At 43.8% G+C, this 22,716-nt stretch overlaps 1 protein-coding gene across 2 annotated transcripts in view; it reads left to right on the forward strand.

The window, feature by feature from the left end:
* Positions 1-1,323: 1,323 nt before the first annotated feature.
* lrfn5a (leucine rich repeat and fibronectin type III domain containing 5a) overlaps positions 1,324-22,716 on the forward strand; it is a 33,046-nt gene continuing 11,653 nt past the window's right edge. Inside the window, exon 1 of one of the 2 annotated variants that reach the window (XM_026999834.3) lies at positions 1,324-2,194. The gene's annotated coding sequence lies outside the window, so the exon portion shown is untranslated. The remainder of the gene's footprint in view (positions 2,195-22,716) is intronic. The other variant, XM_026999835.3, reaches the window with a different exon arrangement.

Consider the following 22,716-nt stretch of genomic DNA (forward strand, 5'->3'; position numbering starts at 1 on the left):
ATGTTTGTAGTGGTGTCCAGGCAGGGGTCCTCAAGAAATCGGTTATAGAATTGGCTACAGTCACAGGCAGGTTGGAGTGGCAGAAGACTGGCAGAAGACAGACAGACAGACAGACAGACGGACAGACACACACACACAGAGAGAGAGAGAGAGAGAGAGAGAGAGAGAGAGAGAGAGAGAGAGAGAGAGAGAGAGAGAGAGAGAGAGAGAGAGAGAGATGCCACCACTGATTTTGGCCCTGTGTTTGTTTACTGTGGTGCTATCCAATAGCCAATACTTACCTAAACATGTTTATACCGGTGTGGCTGCATTACGTAGGGAGAAACGTTCGTACACCGCCAGTCTATTTTTAATTTTCACGCACTAGAAAATCACTTCTGACCACTCTTTAGCTGTCACTTTGCAGGACTGTGCCAAGAGAAAGGTGTGGGCGTCGGAAATATCATGATGATCGCGTGTGCGTCTTTCTCAGTGGGTGCCGAGTTATATTTTTATAACATTAGTTGGAAGCTACTGCCATTACAAAGCTGATAGACAAAGACTGTTGTGTGGACCTTGAGAATCAAAAATCTGATGCATACAAAGCAGTATCATATTATATCGTAAATAATCGCTAATTACCGGAAATAAATCATGGACAATGAGCAGTAACGTTATCAGCTGACAGTTCTGTTCGGAGCTGCGTGATTAATGACACTTCTTTAGCTTTGAGTTGCCTGTGGCGAAACCTGGAAAGTTCCTGGTGTTTGTAGGAAGTTCGGCCTAGTGCTATAACGTGATCTAAACGGTGAAATCACGTAAAGACGATGACTCTATTATAAGCATTGTGATTTTTTTTCCCAGAAACCGCGCGTCATGGGTACAAGTGTTCAATGAATGCGTGCTTTCCACGTTTTCACGTCACATAAACGCGATTATTTAGTTTCCAAATCATGCACAAATTGTGATATGATACTTTAAACTGACCGGACGTTGATGCCTCGCTCACAAGCGGACATACAGCCCATATCTGAACCAAATATTTGGTGATAAAGAAGCATCGCATCTAGAGTTTATGTGCAGGGTTTCCGTGATACAGAAGTCCATAATGACAGTCTTCTTGTTATTCAAATTTCTAATAAGTGGTAGTCTTCAGTCTATTTCATTTAGCCTGTAAAGCTTAACCGGATTTTTGATATGACAGACATATCAAGGATTGCTAGTCACTATGAGCCAATCCGTGATGACTTCCTCCTTTTTCTCAACCCCATCCAAACGGCAGAAGAGAGCATAACCGCTTCTTGTGATCCCAGTGGTTGATGCAAACTAGTTTGTTTAAGCACCCCGGCGGTTATGTGACGGATTAGATTTGGCACTGGTGACGGATACGTATAATTTCCCCGACGATAAGAGCGATAACCAATTGTTATTTCCCGTTCAGAACCGCCTAATGTGTGTACTATGTGCCTGTGAATCCTATGACTGAAGCATTTTTTTTTCCAGATACACTTTTTTTTTAGCCTGAAGTGGTCGTGCGAGCGGACGCTGTTGGGAAAGTAGGTGGGAACAGCCCTTTCATTGACTTGGATGGAGGGCTACCGTGCGAGACACTCCGTTATTTCGTGGATTAAGTCGGTGTGGAGAAAGAGCGGGGAAAAAGTGAATGTAAGGTTGAGCAGCGTGAACGTCTACCTGACTGAGATTTGATCTGAGGTGGCCGGCGCAGCCACTTGAAAGCACTCGGCTGCATAGACAATCGCTCAGGTAAATAGAGCAAGTCAGTTTTAATGCGGACGGAAGCTCGCAGTCGTGCGAGGCGCGTCGACGTGCGGCTGGAGAATGGCACGGTGTTCGGCGCTCCAGTGGGGCACGCAAGCACTCGGTCATTTTGAGGGGCATCGGGCGAATTGCGTAGGAATTTGACTGTCTCTCCGGCACGGCTCTTTTGGATTTGTTTTACCACAAGAAAAGAGGGAGCGACTGGATTCGTAGATTTTCACCGAATGCCAACCTATGGTGTGTTTTCTGAGGACAGTAAGGATATGGGCTGTGTGGAGTTGGATGCTTTCCGTTCAAGCGCTCCTTGCTTCAAAATGATTTAGTGTAAATCAGATGGGGCAGAATAGAACAGCGACATGGGAAAATACGACATGTGAGGAGATTCAGTTCCCCTGACACTCAGTGCTCCTAGCAGGGCTGACATTCCCTCTTCAAGGTAAACTTTTTATAGCTAAATACTGCCGTGCTTCATTTCTATATTGAGCCGTCCATTGTTGCGTTTAGTCGGACTGTCGCGAGCGTCGGGAGTCCGCAGATGAGTACCGGGAGTTGTACCGCATGTATCGCTTTCTTTTTCGTGGTATCCCGAAGCGTTTATAAGATGCGCAGCGCTGGTTGGCGCAAACATATGTTTAAAAACTTAATGTTATGCGTATGTGCGTCAATATCTGTCGTGAAAATGTTATGCAAGCGGAAACTAGTTTAACCATAATCCTGTGCTCATTTTGAACGATAACTCATGCGTTACCTAGCTTTACGTACATATTGTGATTTGCATCTGCTTCGGATGAATGTATGGTTCCTCCGATAATGACTAGAGGTGGGTCGGTGTGTGTATGTGTGAACGCGCGCATGTTCGTGCGTGTTGGGTGTGTGTGTGTGTGTGTGTGTGTGGGGGGGGGGGGGGGGGGTACTTAACGCATCTCCATTTCACAGCCTCTCCCTGTGCTGAGATGCTAAATGTATATTGGTATCCAGATGCAATGTTAGCCTGTTCGGGGTAGTGACCGTGCTTTCATAAAAAAAAAAAAAAAGTATTTTTAAAATGTTAACCCAGAACATGTTATACGAGGCCACAGTTTGGGCAGAGATCCAAATTATGCTATATCAAGCATTTTGATCATCTCCTGTGAATTTAGTATTTTGTAACCATTGTGTTAAATCATATTTACTAATCACTATTAAGGGCGGAAATTTATTTATTTATTTTTATTATATCACCCCCCCCCCCCCCCCCTCATTTCTGTATGTCTGTGTTTCTGTGTAAGAGAGATATAGATGGAGACAGGCGGTGTGGGGTGGGGTGGGGGGCTTGTAATCAGTGTGTTGCAATCAGTGAGATGTCCATCGCCATATGCTTTTGTTATAGGGATTCATTAGGGCAGCAGTAAGATACCATTAAAGCAGGTGCCGTCTGCAGTGTCCTGAGAGGGGTACGCAGTAAGATCCGGTTGCCGTTAGTGTCTTGCCTCAGCATTTTAACTGATGTCAAACGCGATTTAAACATTTTGCACAGATTATTTTCCCTGCCCTTGAAAACTTCAAGAATAGTACGGTGTTTTCGAGCCAGTATATTTAGACTGTATTAGACTGTTATTTAGACATTACAAAAGGTAAACCTTTCGATCGTGTCCACATCTCTTAATGATTTTGGACACAGTGGAAGAGGTAGGTAATCCATTATGCCAAGGTCGATTTGACTATATCACTTGTAGTACATACATACACGAATAATATGCTTTTACTTCATAACTCACCACAGTCGTTCTTGAAATAGTGTTGTGTAGGCTGCCTATACCTACTGATGCGATAGAGTGGAAGTAAGAAACGTAAATCTAACTTAAATTTAGAACACAACGTTTCCTTTGGTTACAAAATAGTTATTTCCTATAATATGTGGTAAGGGTTTTAACCCAGCAAATTGCATGTGTGCGCGTTCTCCTTCAAACTAGTTGGCTGACTGACTGCAGCGCCCGTTGAGCTGGCTGGTGGTGCTATAATTCAATTTCTGCCTCGCTCTGCAGCTTCAGTGGGTTGGGCACTATCTTAGTAGATGGATGCGTGGAAATCCACAGCTTCCCAGTACAGACAAGACCATGAAGGTCAATTCGAGGAGAATATTAATGAGCATATTAATTACCAGATTAATGATATATCCATCGGTTAGAACACATCGTTATAAAAACACGACACATGCGCATTTTACCCTACAGCGCAATTCTTGAGACTAGTTTAACTAGCTAACATGGCACCCGGTGACACCGCGACACCAAAGTTAGGCGTCTAGAATCAGCGGAATAAGATTCTTGCTGCTCTCGTGATCATTGGCAATTCGAATCATGTCCCGAGAGAAAAATAAGACCCATATCCTTTAAGATCGCCACACCCACCGGCAGCGCTCCACAATTCAGAAGAGGATAAAACCTTATTGAAATGATGTAGTCTGGCCTGTTGCGATATCGCCAATTGGGATATTAGTGGACTAAAGTCAACGACGAAGTGCACTGTCATACAGTAGTAGACTACGTTTTACGTTTTAATATGCAGGTACAGAAATCTTGTAAGACTGTTCTCAGACACCATATAAGCTAAAAAACGGAGCTCGAACTTGCTGTATTCCGGTGTTCACAGTTTGCGCCATAGAGCACCAAAGACTCCTGACAGACTCGATGGACAAAATATTAGGTTAATTGTTGCTGGCTCGGAACAAAATGAACCCCAGAACCCATGTGAGTCATGCCAAGATAAAATAACTTATTGTGCAGTTTTACAGAGGGGCTTGCATATCGGAGCATATAAGTGGCTATTTTTTTGTTGCTTGTTTGTTTGGTTTTGTTTTGGTGACTCTAGTAATTGAAAAACCTATAAGCATATTGGGAACAACTGGGCTTCAACAGTTTCATTTGTGATGTCAGGAGCACTAACTATTTCTGCCTAGAGACAGCGAGATTGCCACAGACCGTTTCTTGTTCGCGACCAAATAATACAGTTCTGCGCGTCACTCTTCAATAGAATCCGCACCATGGACGACGGCACACGGCGTTTTGTATTCAGCACTATGGACAGCACACGGCGCTGTGTATTCAGTACTATGGGCAGCTCACGGCGCTGTGTATTCCCAACCATGAACAGCGGGTCATAGCATGAATTGTAGATAGTGTTATAGAGTGCATGAGCATGCTTCCAGAATCTCTTTTGAGGAAATGAGGAAAAACTAGTTGAATGATTGATTGATTGATTAATTGATTGAATAATTGACTGATTATGATATTTATCAGTAAACTCTGGGTGCTTCTAACATTGGCTGGAGCCAATGTTTTTCAGTCTAAATATATGGAGAAAGACCTTTATTAATAGGAGCAAAACAATATTAATCACTATCACAAACCTGGAGTGATCGTAGTGTAACATAGATTCAGTATTATATAACTGAGATATAACACAGTAGGCCAAAAATGAAGAAAAGAAATAAAATAAGCAAGATGAAAAAAAAATCTAACTGTCATAGAGAGGGAGAGTAAATACAACAATTTGTGCAAAATTACATAAAAGTGTTGTGTGCTCCGCAGTTAAAATATTATTGTAATGCTGTAGCCTATGGTGACTCTGAAAACAGATTTTCTGGGCTATTTTTACTCTGTACTCAATGCTTAAGTTTGTGCTTTCTTTTTCTTAGCTCTCTGTAACTGCAGAATTGCCTTTGGCTCTGGCCATTAGGAGCTGAGTAGAGCTGATGGCTTTCTGCAGGTTTGGATGAGCAGCACCGGTGTCCCGCAGTGTTTTACAGATGCAGGGAAGGCATGTTTGGCAGGCTATTTCTGAGTATGTCAGGACGGAACTCAGTATTTTCAGAGTTGCTGGCAGGAGAAACAAGTTGAAATAATTCCAGTCAAAACAGCCTGATTGTGAAGCTGCAGAAAAGTACCATAGAGGCCCAATGAGGTCACACACTACCTTTAAGGTTCTTTAAGGTTTTTGAGAGTGGTGGCTTCCTGTTGCGGGGAGAGGGAGGTAGAGTAGGGTAGTGTGGTAGGGGGTTGTGTGGGGGTATTTTGGAGGCGTTTCTTTGTGATAATGAGCTGTGAGTTAGGTAGCATTGGCTCTTTGTCATGATCTCACGCGCCACCCTGCAGGCGGAAGCAATGAAAAGTGAGAGCTCTGAATGGAAATGGATGCAGCATTCAAAGGTCAATGGGGTTCTAATGTAATTATACGTGTATGTATATTCTCTCTCCCTCTCTCTCTCTCTCTCTCTCTCTCTCTCTCTCTCTCTCTCTCTCTCTCTCTCCTCTCTTTTTTCTGTCCCTCTCTCTCCCTCTTCTCCCCCAGAGACTCTCTGACCATTTCTTTGTATGTTATATGAGACTGAATCTGACTCCTTTGTCTTCTGGGTAATTGGTAAGGACAGGTAAAGACAGAAGGACTAGAGCATTGTGAGGGACAACAGCGTTGTCCCCAGCAGGGCTTCAAAACCAAGGATCTCATTGTCAGTGAGGCACTGGCAGACACGTCCATACTAGCAGTACAAAAGAGGAGTCCCTTTTTTGCAGAATACATAGCATGAGGTGCAAAATAGGCTAGGAGCCACCAAACAGAAGAAGAGGAGGAAAAACTTGAATTAGAGTAATCTGATAGGATCAGCAAATACCCTAGAGATCCTCTAGCATCAGCCTCTCAAACGCAAGAGAACTGTGGAGTCTGCAAGCCTCTGATGTCAAAAAGACACTGAAGCAAACTTCTCTGACTCTGTTCTTGGGTGGATAGGGCTTGTCTGTCAATTAGGTATCAATCAAGAGATCTCAAATATTTGCATTTTATTATGCCGTATATTCCCAGTACTTGTTTATATTGTGATATTGACATGATTTCTGGAGGAGGGTTATGTAATAGGATATTGATAGTAGCATTATATGTCAGCTTCACCTGTTCATTTCTTTGTATCGTTTCATTGTTGTCAGGTATACCAGCTTTGGTCTAGGCTAGTTTATCTACAGTGAAGTTGTTCTGAACTGTTAAGTCAATAATGCCAGTCTTGTCAGTGCAGTTTTCGTTCAAGGTGGAAGTGAAAAACATTCCTATGGTTCTGTGTAATAGACAAGCAAGTTGCTTTCATGGGAGTGAGTTTGCGTGGAAGGCTGGAGGTCTAATTTAATCTGATCACATTATGGATGTGCAGGCAGACTTATCACCAGCGTGGCCTTAATCAGGCTCTGTATACACACACACACACACACACACACACACACACACACACACACACACACACACACACACACAAACACACACACACACACAGAAACATGCACACACACACACACAGACACAGAAACACGCGCACACACACACACACACACACACACACACACACACACACACACACACACACACACCCCTACAGCCTATATATAGATATGCATGACACATAAAAAACACTATACACTACTGTCTAGCAAGCCTAGCATCTAGTAATGTAGAATTGCTAATTGTAAATGTATCTAGTATTTAGATTTGAATTCAAGCATTTAAACTGGTGAATTTTAAGTAGCTCAATGTAAGACAATTCATACAGGGCAACATCAAACAAAATCATGACTTTACTGTTTCTCTATATGATTCCCAAGCAGACAAGGCATCATAGATTTGGCAGGATTTACATGGAAGCCAAGCAATTAAATAGCAGTAAATTTCTCAGGACTCAGGACACTGCTCCGACTCTGGTGATTGACCTGCAGGCAGCTACATTCCCAAAACCATTGCTATCCTCTTTCTGTGACCCTTGTAATTCATCTATGGCTTTCCCTTTTTGCCCTGTGTTAAGCAGATATTATTAGAATAAGCAAAATATTAAGCCATAATAAAGTCCTCTGCATCTCTGAATTGCGAAGATCCCTCGACGTGATCTTCATGCGTTATCTTAAGTGGTATACTGTGCATTAAAGCTTGCCCTGTGCTACTGTATGTGCACCAGTGTCTGGTATTGGAAACGTCTGCTTATCTTCAGATGAATGGGAGAGTGTACTGTATAATATGGCTGGGAGGCCTTGACTAGCCCTGAAGTCTTGCCTGACCACACCGAACTGAGCCTGCTAGGCTGAGATGCAGACGGAGTGTGCGCTGACTACCGTTGTTGCCCTCTATTTTCAACATATTTTGACATTGATTAATGGAATGAAATGCCTACATATACATTTGCATTCTGTGTGGTTGGCCAACTGTACTGACTGTGGTTGGCCAACTGTACTGACTGTGGTTGGCCAACTGTGCTCTTCTCTTTTTCTTTTGCTCTCCATCTTTCCCGATTTCTCTCCCTTTTTACCTCTTATCCACTTTTCTGGCTGCTTTCCTATCTTCCTTTCGTCCATCCCCACTTCCTCTCTCTCCTTCTCTCCTTCTCTTCCTCTCTTTCTCTCTCTGTCTAACCATGAATGAAAGCAGGCTCAGAGCAGCAGATCGGAGGCTGCCAACAGCAGAATATAAATGCACCACCACTAGCTCTCTTATTACCAAGTGATTAATCACAAACAGCAGAACTATATCTGGAGCCGTGCTCAGTGGCTGGTCTGTGCTATTTTGTGTTATTTTCATGACCCTTGTAGTGTGACTGTTATGTAGTTATGTATTTACTAATGTAAAAAATTACTTCATTATTTTTTTCCAGTTTTCCCAGTGTGCTCAAAAAGACAAAAAAGCAGTGGAAAATTAGAAATGAGACAATTTAGGTCAGCAAATATCCAGGGAGAGTTAATTTTTGCCACGGTGATTTCCGTGAATATAACATACAAGTGAAAGTGCATGGTTCAGATCTGCAAATGCAAGTGGCAAAATTCCTCTGAGCTGAGATGAAAGCAAACAGTTTGGTGTTCTGAACCAAACTGTCTGAGTTTGACCGTGAGATATATCATTTTTGTTGATAAATAAGCACAATTAGGTTAACATCAAGGTTGTAGTGTGAGATGAACTAATTTGGAAATGTGCGGAAATACACTGAGCTGAACAAGAAGACACTGGATTAAAAAAACAGTAAGAAAGTTCGGGAGATATTTGTACACAGGAATAAGAAGGAGAGATCTCAGACAAAGGAGAGTGCTTGAAGACTGTGCTTGCTCATTAGGGGTTCAGTCTAATTAGGGGTTCAGTCCAGTTAAGGGTTCAGTCTCATGAAGGGCCTTAAGCTCATTTCAGGGATGCGATGTTGTGCTCGAAGACAGGCCAGTCGCTCCCTGTGTGGCAGTGGATGTGGAGCAGTTATTGTCACTGGGAGCACTGGGTGTTTTGGGAAAGTCTTGCTCATACAGGTAGCTGGAGAGGTCTGCTCGGTCCTATCTATGCATGCACACCCCCACAGCCTGTGGAGAAACATTTCCCACAGAGAGCAGTGGACAAACCAGCACTTCTGTGAGGGACCAGAGAAACCCTGAAATGTGTCAGTTAGTGCACACAGAAATGGTACACAGTCAAGACAAGATCAGGGCTTGATTAGATGATTTTTTGATGATGATCCGGGAATACAGATAAAGTCATTTCAGCTTTACATTTGAAAAGCTTGCTTAAGCACACATGAAAGTTTTGTATCTGTCATTTTAGAATACCAGTAATGCCACTGGTGGAACTATATGAATGCTGAAGAGTGAAGAGTTCTGAGATTTTATTGGCTCCTCCACTAGGTGAACCTGTTGCCATTGTTTACAGGCTGTATCTTACCACTCATTTCTCTCTCTTCCCTCTTCCTCTCCCTTCCACTTTAATACCGAAAATACAGACACTCAACTTTGTGCATAATTTTTCCTTGTCAGGCTAAATAAGATGTGCTCTTACTGTAACCGCAAACAGCTCAACCTTCTGCTGTTAGATGTGTGACTATAGTCCCATCAAGACTTACTGACATCAAAGACTGAAATAAAGAAGATGGCGCTTCCATAAGACACAGCCATGGTATCTTGCCGAGTGAAAAGAAAAGACTGAAAACCACACTGAAAACCACTCAAGGTTCAGCTTCCCATGGTTACTGCTTCGGTTACTCTGGTAACTGCCTTGAGATTCGTCCTCTTGAATTCTTCTGTGACTCCTACACAAACCCGCATGCACACATGTTCGCATGTCCCTTAGGAATCACACCACCCCCAGGTGTGCTGGTCTCATTGCTCAGGAAGAATCTTCAGTGTCATTAAACCATAATGACCCTTTAATGATCCCCTGCATGTAATGGATCAGTCTGGAGTGTATTTATCTCCATTCTGTTTCTCCATTGTGTTTTGTCAGCTGGATCACCAGTCATTTGCAGCTTGTCTTCTTGACCTTCATAGGAAGTGAGGCACTGGGTCGCTAGAAATTATTGATCTGCAGTGTTCAATCTCTCTCAGTTTTGGCTGGAAAATTGTGTCTTGTGAAGCTGTTTGATCCAGAATTGGCTCCTCAGCAAAGCCATTTGAGTGGCTATATCTGTGTGTGTGCGTGTATGTGTGTGCATATGCGTGAGTGTGCGGACACGCATGTGTGTGTGTGCATGTGAGAGACTGCTCTAGATGCGAGTGTTTGTGACATACAGCATGCTGGCCTATCTCTGCATCCCATCGCTGTATCATGACATGGGAGGTCTCGCTGTAGCAGAACATGCTTTAATGACAAAAAATCCTTTTTTTTTCTAACATACACACTCTCCCTTTGCTTGTCTCAGAGATATGAGGCAAACAGACGCGTGTAATCACAGACCTGTCTCTGCAGTGTACTTCCAAACCCTCAATAAAGCTCTATGAACACAGGTTGAGAGGAACAACTGGTCTGTTTCTTTTCTCTGTGAGAAACAGACCAGCAGATAATAGCACATCAGGTCAGAGGAAGGGGCAACAGAGTTTTCCTTGCGCTCCTGGAAAGCAAACTTCTGTAATTTGTGCTCAGTCTAAACCTATGAACTTCCTGTTATGTCAGCATTTCAGTGCACAGCGGCAGAATTCCGCGCGGTTGCCGTTTCCCAAACCTACTTGCTGCGCTGTCTCCATCGGCATATGTATTGAATCGATGTTTTATGGGACTTATAAAGTGCAGGTTTTTTATATATATATATATATATATATATATACATATATAGTGTGTATATATGTGTGTGTATATATATATATATATATATATATATGTGTGTGTGTGTGTGTATATATATATATATATATATATATATATATATATACACACACACATACTCATTGACAGGCAATCTGATGCAGCATGATGCATTGTAGACTGTCATGAAATTTTATGGCTTTCCATGCATATGTAGGGTATACACATAAGAAGAATGCACATACTCTGTGTCCAGAGGCTATTAACAGCAGTCTTGGTATTAATCACTATACCCTATCCTCTGCAGAACAGCTCCTTCACACACAATATGACCATTGGTGAGAACTTAACTTGAAGCTCAGATTAATATGCCCTCGTGCGGATCAATGCGGTCTGTGAATTTAGTGTGGTGAGTGCAGCTCTGACTCGCCCGATGGTTCCTCTGACCTGACAAGGCCACGGGCTGTGGTATGACAGAATGGCTTGTGCCCCATTTATCAGATCTCTGCTGCAGTCAATTACTGCTTTTCTGACCCATTGCCCAGACATGGGTGGTTTCTGAGGCAGGGTGTGCTGAAGTTGGGTTGAAAGTGCCCGGTGAAAAGCTGCCCTCGGCGTGTAGTTGGGGTAGAGGCACATGGGGGCGTGTCTGGGTGAAGCATATTGCCCTTGTGTCCTCAACCATCATGAACTGCTCATTTCCTTCCAGCTGCTCTGGGGTGAAGCAGTCATATGTGGGGGAGGGAGGGTGCATGTGTGTGCTGTAAATGGATGAGAGCTTTTAGCTTCGCACCGATTCAGCAAGCCAGACGATCAGAGTCGGCCACCCTAATGGGCCTGCGGAGATTGGAGCTGAGTGATCTTGTCACCATGCCTGCCAGCGACGGAGACATCGACGACGTCGGCGCCGGAGCTCAGCAGGCCTCCGGCATTGCCTCCGACACACACACACACACAAATGCACAGTGCTGCATTCACACACACAGCACTTGCCATGCAGTGAGCAAAAGCTTGTGCACACTGGCACACAGGAGAGTGGGCCATGGGAGAGTGGGTGGGTCTGTGCAGACTTCACCAGTACTGATCTCAGACATATGCTTAATTTCTCCAGTACTGATCTTAGACCTGTACCTGAATTTACCAGTCCTGATCTCATGCCTGTTCCTGAATTCAACAATAAGACCTCAGACCTCTACCTGACTTCACCAGTACTGATCTTATACCTGTACCTCAAATAGCACCTCCAAACAGTTTTTATTATCTCTCTCGATTGTTCTTTCACTCTCTAACCCAGTTCTGGACAGCTATTGTGTGTTCTGTGCTTTTTAAGGCAATGATAAATCTACTGTGGCCTACTTTGCTGAATAATAGGATATGCATCATTTGGCTTGGGTGGAAGGAGAAAGAGCTCAACCTGGACTATGGAAACTGCCTGAGGGTTGGAGACCATGCGTATGCATGTGTGTGCAATCATGCATGCATGAACGTATAGAGCAGTCCACAGGCCAGATTAAAGTGTCACAGCGCCAACCTACTGACCAAAGATGATCAGAGCAATGATCAGGGTGTGTGTTTGTGTGTATGTGTGTGTGTGTGTGAGAGAGAGAGAGAGAGAGAGAGAGAGAAATAGAGGGAGGTCTTGATGATCGGAGCAAGTTGGTGGCTGCTCATTCTCAGGCCTGGCAGACATACTTTACTGTGGGGAGGAGGAGGAAGGGTGTGTGTGTGTGTGTGTGTGTGTGTGTGTGTGTGTGTGTGTGTGTGTGTGTGTGTGTGTGTGTGTGTGTGTGAGGTCTGAAATGTAAGAGGCAGAAGTGTGAGGTGTAGCCAGCAGCTGAGTGGCGGTGGGTCGCAGGGGGGATCAGCAAGAAGTAGGCTGCAGCAGGGACACTGTGTGCCTGGTCTCTGTCAGGAGGGCGTAGGAACCCAGGTGCAGGGCCCAGGTGCAGGGCCCAGGTGCAGGGCCCAGGTGCCTCAGCTCATGCCACTCTTTGTCAGTGGACCTGGCTCTGGACCAACCTCAGCACCCAAATAACACATCCTTGCTGCCTTTGGCATAAGCGCTTAGTCAAAACTGCACACGAACCATTTTTATGCTGTTTTTCCATTCCGGTTTTAAATGGATCCAGCTATCGTCCATTTGAAGTGAAATGAGGTGAATAGCAATGACATCGATGACTGGCCACATGTTCACAGAGAGCAATGCACTGCTTCCATTCCAGGAAATATACGTCTCATCCACAAGCACCAATTTTAATAAAAATTATGAACATTGGAGGATAATCAGAAACCCAATTGGGCCTTGAATAAAATAAAGAGGAGATTTAGATTGTCCAAGAACAACAGAAAGTATTGCAGCAAAACAGATTGATTATAGATTTGCCTACAACCCCTGCAAGCAAGCAGAGAACTGGGAGGGGAGCTATCCTGCCTGATTGTCCATTAGGTCCCACATTAATCCTTAAATGCAAAATCAATAATAGTGAGAAGCAAATGAGATCAGTACTCTGTTGGAGACCAGGAGAGAGTGAAGCCCATCAGCTGAATAGACACTGGCACCAGGCAACCAGCAGCAAAAAGCTATTTTCCAATTCTCCCTAGAGCCCTTCCCTTCTCTAGAGCCCTTCTATCTCTAAAAGACCGAGAGAAGTCTTTTTTTTTTTTTGAGCGCAGAGTTTAAAAGTGGTGTCTTTTGCAATAAGCCTTTGCGTCTGACATAATGCATAATCATCTTGTTAATTTATGTGTGATCTTCATTTGTGGTGTCAGTTTTTAAGTATTCTTGTTGCCTGGTGACAGCCACGTTTCTAAAATGTTTTGAGAGCTATTAGCAATTGCATTATCCGGCGTGTATACTGAGAGGACGTTAGAAAATGGTGACAGGTGAAATGGGTTACTGGTGGATGTCCCACTGAGCTGGTGTGTGTGTGTGAGTGTCTGTCTGTCTGTCCGTGTGTCTGTGTGTGGGGATGTATGCGTGTGGGTGTATGTGTGTATGTGCGCTGTATGTTGGTGGAAGCTGTGGCTCATCCATCTGTTGCAAGTTCCTGGACCGTGTCCGCGGCCTACAACACAGCTGGTGGTTCAGAGCCAGAATGTGTGTAGAAAAGCCTTCAGTATTAGTGCATGCTCACACACACGTGTGCACACACACACACACACGCACACCCACGGCAATGGTAAAAATTCTGCAGGGACATTTGGGGTTAAGTTTCAGTTATCCATCATTTGGAATCATGTGGCCTTTTCCCACAAACCCACATCGTTGGGACAAGGGGACTTAGGGATCAGACTCAAAAGCGAACCAAACAAACACGCGGTGAGGGACTCACAGTTCTCTAAAGAGGTACTGACTCTGTTTAGGAACTGTGTTGGCTGATAGAGCTACCCTTTACACCAAAACCACAACTGCCAATCTTCCCCATCATGCACCAAATGTGTGTGTAAATCTGTGTGTGTGTGTGTGTGTGTGTGTGTGTGTGTGTGTCTGAATGTTATGTAACAACCAATCTGCTGGCTTCTTCTCTCCTCACTTTACCGACAAGCAAATGAATATGAAATTAATGAACTCACTTCGTTGCTTGCTATGTTCCACACCTTCCATTAAAATTGCTTCCCTCATTTTAAAGAGCCTGTTTGGGTGTGAATAATTTATTTTGGTATAATTGTGTCTACTGATCCACTGTCCTGCGTATTCGCCCGCATACATTATTCATCAGTGTCTGTGTGGCTGTCTCTGTGACACACTGAGGGAGAGGCAGACTGCCCAGATCCAGTTCAGTCTTCTGCTACACACTTCCTTTTACAGCCGCTTGAGTGTATGTGTGTGAGTGTTCATGATTGTCTGGGTGTAGACAGTGGAAGGACTCACCATGCTTTAGCACTGAGGGGATGCATGTGCAGATAGCGCCGGCCTCTCTGCAATCCTGGGAGCAGCGTGGAGGATTATCGATCGGGATTGGCAGGTGCTTATTCCCAGAGAGATCTGCTTAATGTCACGGCATCGGAGTCGCTGCCATTTAACCTGCTCTGATTCACTCTTGAGAAACATTTCATCTGATGTCTCTGCTCTCAGACAGTGGTTGTGTGAGAGTCCTCCGGCAAGCCGTATGTCAAGACTAATCAGATATTAGGATTCTGTCTTTGCAAAAACTAGCACTTGTGACTGAATAAGCAGATCTAGGTCTGCTGAAGTGTGAACTGCTTTGTCACTCTATGCAAATGCAGTGCCTTATTCCTATGACTAAACAGGACGACAGTACTTGGTTTTTTAATGCAAATATTTTTGTCATCTCTTATGCCGAGAAAAGTAGGCGTGTTGAATCAAGTTCCAAAATGAAACTCATTAAATTAGTTTTTAAAGGAGGAACTACTATCACTCATCCTGTATGTTGACAGACCAAATCCTCCCATTCACTCAGACATCCGGTAGTGCTAATCCATGTTTTTCCATATCCATAATTTTCTTCTGTCATTTGTCAGTTTCTGTGTAATCCTACAAAGCTTGACTCAATGACGAAGAGTGTGTGTGAGTACTTAGTGTTTGCGGCGGATGGCTTATGGCCTGGGTCATCGGCTGGGTCTCGAGAGTGCTTCTACAAGCCTTACCAGCTACAGAAAGCAATTGATCTTCATACACCTCAGTTTGCTTTGGCTTTATTTTCAGCTGAAGTGCCAGACATGCTTAAATAATAAGTAGACACACACACACCACAAAAAAAAAAAAAAACTACTCTTTTATATTATGCATGTGAAATCATGCTACAGTTATTTTACGATGGCCAATCTAATTTCAAAAGCTATTATCTCAGCTATCATACCTCATTTCAGCCCTTCGGTCCATCATAGAAATATAGGAAATGATGGAATGGTATAGCTGTCTCTACTAGAAAGGGTTCATTCTTTCCCACCACAATTTTAACAGCGTCCTTCATAGCACAAATCAAAGTCCTCACAGGCTCTATAATTTAGCTTAGTAATTAAGAGAAAGCTGTTCGACTGGTATAAAGATGGAAGTGTTTAAATGCAACTTTTACAGCAGCATCTGCAGTTTAGTGGAAGTTAATTATTGCTGTGCTGTGTGTGTGTGTGTGTGTGTGTGTGTGTGTGTGTGTCTGTGTGCATGCATGTTTGTGTGTGTGTGTGTGTCTGTGTTCATGCATGTTTGTGTGTGTGTGTGTGTGTGTGTGTGTGTGTGTGTGTGTGTGTGCGCGTGTGTGTGTGTGCGCGCGTGTGTGTGTGCATGTATATGTATGTGTGTGCACGTGTGCATTTGCGTTCATGTGTGTGTGCGCATGTGCGTTTTTGTGTGTGTGTGTGTGTGTGTGTGTGTGTGTGTGTGTGTGTGCGTGTGTATGTTACACAATGAGGGTCACTGCAAGGAGGTTATTTGTTTAAGCCTCAGGCAAACCAACTCAAAGAAAACCAGAAGGCTCTGGAAAAGTAACAGGAAGTGAGAATTGTGACATTTCATATTTTGCATGTCCTACAAAAAGTACCTCATGGACTGTGTACTCTAAATATTTATCTCTATACTTGTTCTTATCTGTATGTGTATGCATTACATATTTAGGTTAGTGTAGATTATTCAAAAGATTTTTGCAGATAATAGTGTAGTTCTAGTTCAGTTTGACTTTGAATTACTCTTCAGTGAGTAATTTGGGTGACATTATGAAGGGGGATTATATAAAGCTTCTATTGTGATATAATAGTGAGTAATGATGGATTAATGTCCAGACTACTCTTGCAAATCCACAAGAAATGAGCTCCACGTTCATCTACACTCAGCCACCCATACACTTCTGGACCTGTTGCTTTGAGTTGTGTCAAAGTGAGCCATACACTGTAAAAGAAGGTTATGCAATGTTCTGCATCCCCCAGATCTTGGAGACTGCTGTGTCACTGCAGGTTAAAGGCTCTAGTTCCTAATCACCTTCTGAATGGCACATATGGTGTACCTCTGCTCTTGTTTTTTTGCATCCAAACCTGTGTCCAGTACACTGCTGAACACACTGTTGAACACACACATTGCTTATCTCAAAAAGGTCTCTTTGGTGTCTCTTTGTGTGTGTGTGTATGTGTGTGTGTGTGTGTGTGTGTGTGTGTGTGTTTGTGTGTCTATATGTGGTTGTAGGTGTGTGTGTGTCTGTGTGTGTGTGTCTGTGTGTGTGTGTGTGTATATGTGGGTGTAGGTGTGTGAGGGTGTGTGTCTTTGTGTGTGTGTGTGTGTGTGTGTGTGTGTCTGTGTGTGTGTGTGTGTGTGTGTATATGTGGGTGTAGGTGTGTGAGGGTGTGTGTCTTTGTGTGTGTGTGTGTGTGTGTGTTTGTGTGTCTATATGTGGTTGTAGGTGTGTGAGTAGGTGTGTGTGTGTGTCTGTGTGTGTGTGTATGTGTGTGTATGTGTGTGTGTATATGTGGGTGTAGGTGTGTGAGGGTGTGTGTCTTTGTGTGTGTGTGTGTGTGTGTGCATATCTGTATGTGTGGGTGTAGGTGTGTGTCTGTGTGTGTGTGTATGTGTGTGCATGTCTGTATATGTAGGTATAGGTGTGTGAGTAGGTGTGTGTCTCTGTGTGTGTGTATGTCTATGTAGGTGTGTTTGTGTGTGTGTGTGTGTGTGTGTGTGTGTGTGTGTGTGTGTGTGTGTGTGTGTGTGTGTGTGTGTGTGTATGCACATATGTTCATCGTCTGGAGTGGAGGTGCTCCAGTATGAAGGCAGTTATCTTATTAATGCACTATTGGGCAGAGCTAGGACAGGCCTGTCATGGTAACCACATCGCTGCAAGCTGCACATCAGCTGTAGCCTTCTGCACAGCATGCCATTATGCACTGGGTAGAGTGCTCTGTTAAGCACACTGTCTCTGGGCTTGTCACTCTCTTTCTCACCCACACACACACGTTGCCACACACACACACACACACACACACACACACACACACACACACACACACACACACACACACACACACACAGTGTACTTCTTTATGAAAAACTGATTTTCCTGGAAATATGTATAAAGATGCATGATCTGTGGCATATATGGCTGGTATGATGTAAGCAGTATGATGCAAGCAGGATGATGTAACTGATAATCTTACACATATGGGGATGTTTCAAAATGCTCCGAGCTTCCAGTCAGGTTCTGCTTTGTACTTCACAGGCACTGAGTGAGTGGGAGAGAAATTGGGGAATGGATCCGGTCACTTGCTGGACACCCCTCTCTACACCTGTAGCCCAGCCAGAGAACACCAGAGATCAAAGATATCTGTAGACACCCTTCCTGTCTCTTTTTTTCTTCCTCTCTCTTTCTCTCCTTCTCTGGGGATGCTTCAAAGGTAGTGGGGTTATGCTGGCAGTTGGTCACTCCTGCAGGGTCAGCCTGTTTGCAGTGCCTTTCCCATCCTGCCAGGCTTTTGCCCTGCCCGGGTGTGCCACTGGGTCTGCTGCCTGACTACTGTGATGCGCGCTGGGCATGTAGGGGCCTCTGGGCTCTCAGGCTGTAAGGGGGCCACACTGCAGCAAGAGAGGAGCTGCAGCTCAGATCTACAGGGTAGAGTGTGTGTGTGTGTGTGTGTGTGTGTGTGTGTGTGTGTGTGTGTGTGTGTGTGTGTGTGTGAGTGTGTGTCTACTAATGTTGCTCCATTAGAGAGAACTGTAAGCCACCTGCAAAGGCTCCATCATCGGCTACGCAGATCCACATGCAAGCCGAATTAAAGTAATGCATGCACACACAAACATGCACATATCTATTCACTGAAAGTGGATACAAAAGTACACAGACACACACACATGCAAGCCATAGTCCCATAAATTAGGTAGTGGTCTTTTTTTCTAAAATATTTTCTAAAATATTATTATCATCCGATTATGAAATGATTATTATGACTTTTCTATAAAAGGAATTCAACTGTGACCTTTTTTCACCTGTGTATCAATATCAAATTATTTAACATTCTCTTTTTCCATCAGCATCCACTCATTTGAACCTTTTTGGCTCCTTCACTCAGGCCGAGGGGCTGTGGTAACATATAATACCCAATGACTTGGCTAATATTACCTAATACAAAAATATATGTACACTTTTCATGATCCAAATATATATATGAAAATATATTTTATATATATATATATATATATATATATATATATATATATATTCATGCAGAGCATCTCTTGAATCGTCAATGGTGCCCTCACCTTTCTTTAATCATGTGACATTTATCTACTCTCATAAAACACTTGTGAGATTTTGCCTTCAATAAGAATGAGCTGTTGAATATTGTTCATATTGTTTGAAGATAGAGCGGTTATCTGTACACCAGCCTCCTGTCCCCTTGTTCTGCATGACTCTGAATAGGACTACAAGTAGATAAAGGAATTCCTTTGGTCCCTGGAGCCTGAACATGCTGCTCACCTAATCACCCACCTGCTGGTCATAACGGCAGGCAGAGGGGTGGGGGGCTTCGTCTCTTATGCCAAACCTGCAGAATGGTGTTCGGAGACCTGGGATTAAAGGATCAACAGTTGGGTGTTAAGACTTTTCTGATATGATCTGCACAGTGTTACAGGAGTTGTCTTCTTTATTAAAATTCAAATCAATGTCTGCAGCGCTGAATTCATTTTCTTGTTCAATTAAGTGTCCTGAGCGCATTGCAGTGTGCATGCACACACACACGCACACGCACACACACACACACACACACAAATACATACACACAGATGGGCATGTGCGCACACCTACACACACACAGACCCACACACACACACCTCAGATTCAAAAGTCATACATGTGAAATTTGCATTTGCACAATGCACAAAATATAGCAGGAGCATACACTATAATCTCAGAAAATGTAAAAAAAAAAAAAAAAAAGATTCACAGGTTTACTCTGGGTTTAATGGTTTACTGGTTCACCAGAAATGCAGCCATCCAGTTTACATTCTCCCTTTTACTGAATTCTGCATACAGCTGGAAGGTGGGCTCCAGCACACTCTCCAGTGTGTATTTGACTTTGAAGTAAACGTGTGCAGAGCCAAACAGGCAACAAGACTGGATGACAGTGATGGTTTCCAGTGATAGCACTGTCAAAGACTAGGCTTGGTGATGTCGCTGCGGAAATCATGCGTCAGCATGAAGTAGTCATTGTTTATGCTCCAGCAGAAGGTGTTAAACATGCCATTCCTATGGTAACTGACATCCTCGACAGCTGTGTTGCCCGTGTCATTGATTGCGGGAGGTGTGGGTTAAGAAGTGCCTGGTGAACTATGTATTAGTGTGTGTGTGTGTGTGTGTGTGTGTGTGTGTGTACTGGGCACAGGTTTTGTGTTTCAGTGGTGCTGTGTTTCATGTTGTTATTAACACATTAAGATGTGTGATATCTCACTTTTCTCCTGTACCTTAACGTGTCACCTATATGTGTTGATGGGGTTACTGGGGTTACTGCAGGTCTGCAGTTGAACAAAAAGCCCTTGGGCTGAGAAGACCTCACATGTAGGAAACTAGTGGATATAAAGTAGTATAATTTAATATAACTTAGTATGCACACACACACTCACATACACACACACACACACACACACACACACACATACATTTTCTACCCCCCATGTTCGGCGATGTGCTGAACAACGGTCATGCTCTGACGAGCACAAACGCTCCGTGATTGGCCTTTTGCGATGCCCTAAGGCAGAGCTGCAGAAAACAGAGGCAGCGCTGCCAGAAGAGGCCGCGGTGGGAGATATTTGTTTGCTTTGACAATTTTTTTCTACGAGTGCAGCAAAACTGCATGGGTGAGAGCTACTGCACTTTTTCACGGAGAGAGAAGAATAGAGAAAGAAGCAGTCTCAAGGGAACAGGTGCTAGTACAAAAGGGGCTATTAGAAATGGGTGGATTGGGTGCAGAAAACTCATTGGTAGTTTGGGGGAGGCACCAAATCTAATGCAATCTGTTTCAGGCTTTTCACCATAAAGCCTTTTAGAGTTTGTATTTCTGCAGGAAAACCGGGCAGCTGTGTTTGAAATTCAAAAGACCAGTCACTGGCCGTCGAATGTCGTTCAAAGTCAGAGCCGTGCATTTCAATGAGTCGTAGTCCTGGTGTTCAATAAGCTCACCATGCTGCTTTCTACATTCCCTAGAGTGCTGGACTAAAATCAAACACCAGCAGGCAGTGTGGGAAAAGGAGGGAAAAATACCTGCTTCTTGGCAAGCATGTGAAACAATGAAAAAAAACCACAAGTCTTTATAACACAGGGGAAATCTAATTGTCTTATACTGTCGCGTTGCCCCGGCATCAGCCGCTAAAATCCAGCCACTGGCTTGTGCTGCTCAGGTCGAGGTAGAGGATGTGGGGAGGGGGTGTCAGAGTCTGGAGGGAGATCGTCTTCTTGTGTGCGAGGCTCCGAGTGAGAGGCGTAGACAATGCTCGCTGCTGCAGGGGGCTGGAGAGGATGCTCTCAAGTTTCTCAGCCCCAGGGCTCAGACTCATGCCATCCTCTCGTCCTTTATCCCTCTCTCTCTCCCCCTCACTCTGCCTTTCTCCTCACTCTGCCTCATTCTCTCTCTGCCTCTCCCTTTGTCTCTCTGCCTCTCTCTGCTTCTCTCTTCCTCTCTCTTTCTCTACTACTCTCTCTGTCTCTCTCTCCCTCTTTCTCTCTCTCTCTCTCTCTGCCTACATTACAGCAGGTAGCAGCAGCTGGAGTCAAGACTGCAATGTGTTGTCAGTTTTTAGACTTCTGGTGAGAGCATGGATGGATAGCAGAGGAACACACCTTTTAGAATTCAGTGAGAGACCCAGAGGGGTTTGAGAAGGTGCTGGATTGCGGTGAGATATTTTTCATCTCACAGGCTATAGAATGAGAAGGAATTCCAGAGTTCTGATAAATAATGAGGAAAAAATAACAAATGACTAAAATATCCAAAGAAAAAGGATTGTTAACACTCAGACACTTTTTTTTTGGCTTTACATTCTGTGTTTCCACAGCAGGTGCTAATTAATCTAAGATAAGCAACAGAAGCCAAACTGCTTCACATAAGCTAAAACAAAAAGAGCTTTTGGTCCTGCCAGCACCTGACAGAGACCCTCTGGGTCGACGGAAGTGGAGCACTGGACTCAGAGCACTGGGTTCATCCTGTCTATTCAAGGGAGCATTTCTTCATCATCCTGAGTGTGCTGTAACAAAGGCAGTTATATTTTCATGCATGTATGCTCCTTACAGACACCTACAGGAAGGTTTTGTTTGGGAAAAATTAGTCCACATGGTGCGTGTCTCTTTGCACTGTGTCAGGGAGGATTAGTGCAAACCTCAGCTGAAGTGGACTAATAGTTCATTTCTGTAGTGTGTAAATCTCTCACGCTGTGAGAAACACATACAAAGGGGAGTCTACAGGGACTGTCAGAACTGCAACTTGGGACAGTGGATTTAATACAGCACCTCCTCATTCTCCTCATTCCTGCCACTGTCTCTCTGGCTCAGACGGACAGCATGATCCCTCCCCTCACTCTCATCACACAGAACCCTTCATCCTCACATCATCCTCATCCTCAGTGTCACTGCCTTCAGCTCACTACTTATGCAGCTCTTAAACAAATGTTGCGTGTGATTCATCATAAGTGAAAACTTCACGTATGCATTGCATATAAAGTGTGAATCATGACGTCATGTATTGGATACACTTCACATGCACAAGATTCTAGACACAAAAAAGAGAGCAAATGGAAGGATGCTTGATTGCTGAGTGACTGAATGACCACCATCATTTACAGAATGTCTGCTTGCCAGCCTTTGCGGAAAATTCTGAACAGATATAGCTGTGGAGCTTTCTCTTATTTTTATAATCAGACACTATTCTGAACAGATATAGCTGTGGGGCTTTCTCTTATTTTTATAATCAGATACTATTCTGAAC

The sequence above is a fragment of the Electrophorus electricus genome, chromosome 10 (genome assembly GCF_041902795.1).
Source record: "Electrophorus electricus isolate QZ-2024a chromosome 10, ASM4190279v1, whole genome shotgun sequence".
Taxonomy (NCBI): Eukaryota; Metazoa; Chordata; class Actinopteri; order Gymnotiformes; family Gymnotidae; genus Electrophorus; species Electrophorus electricus.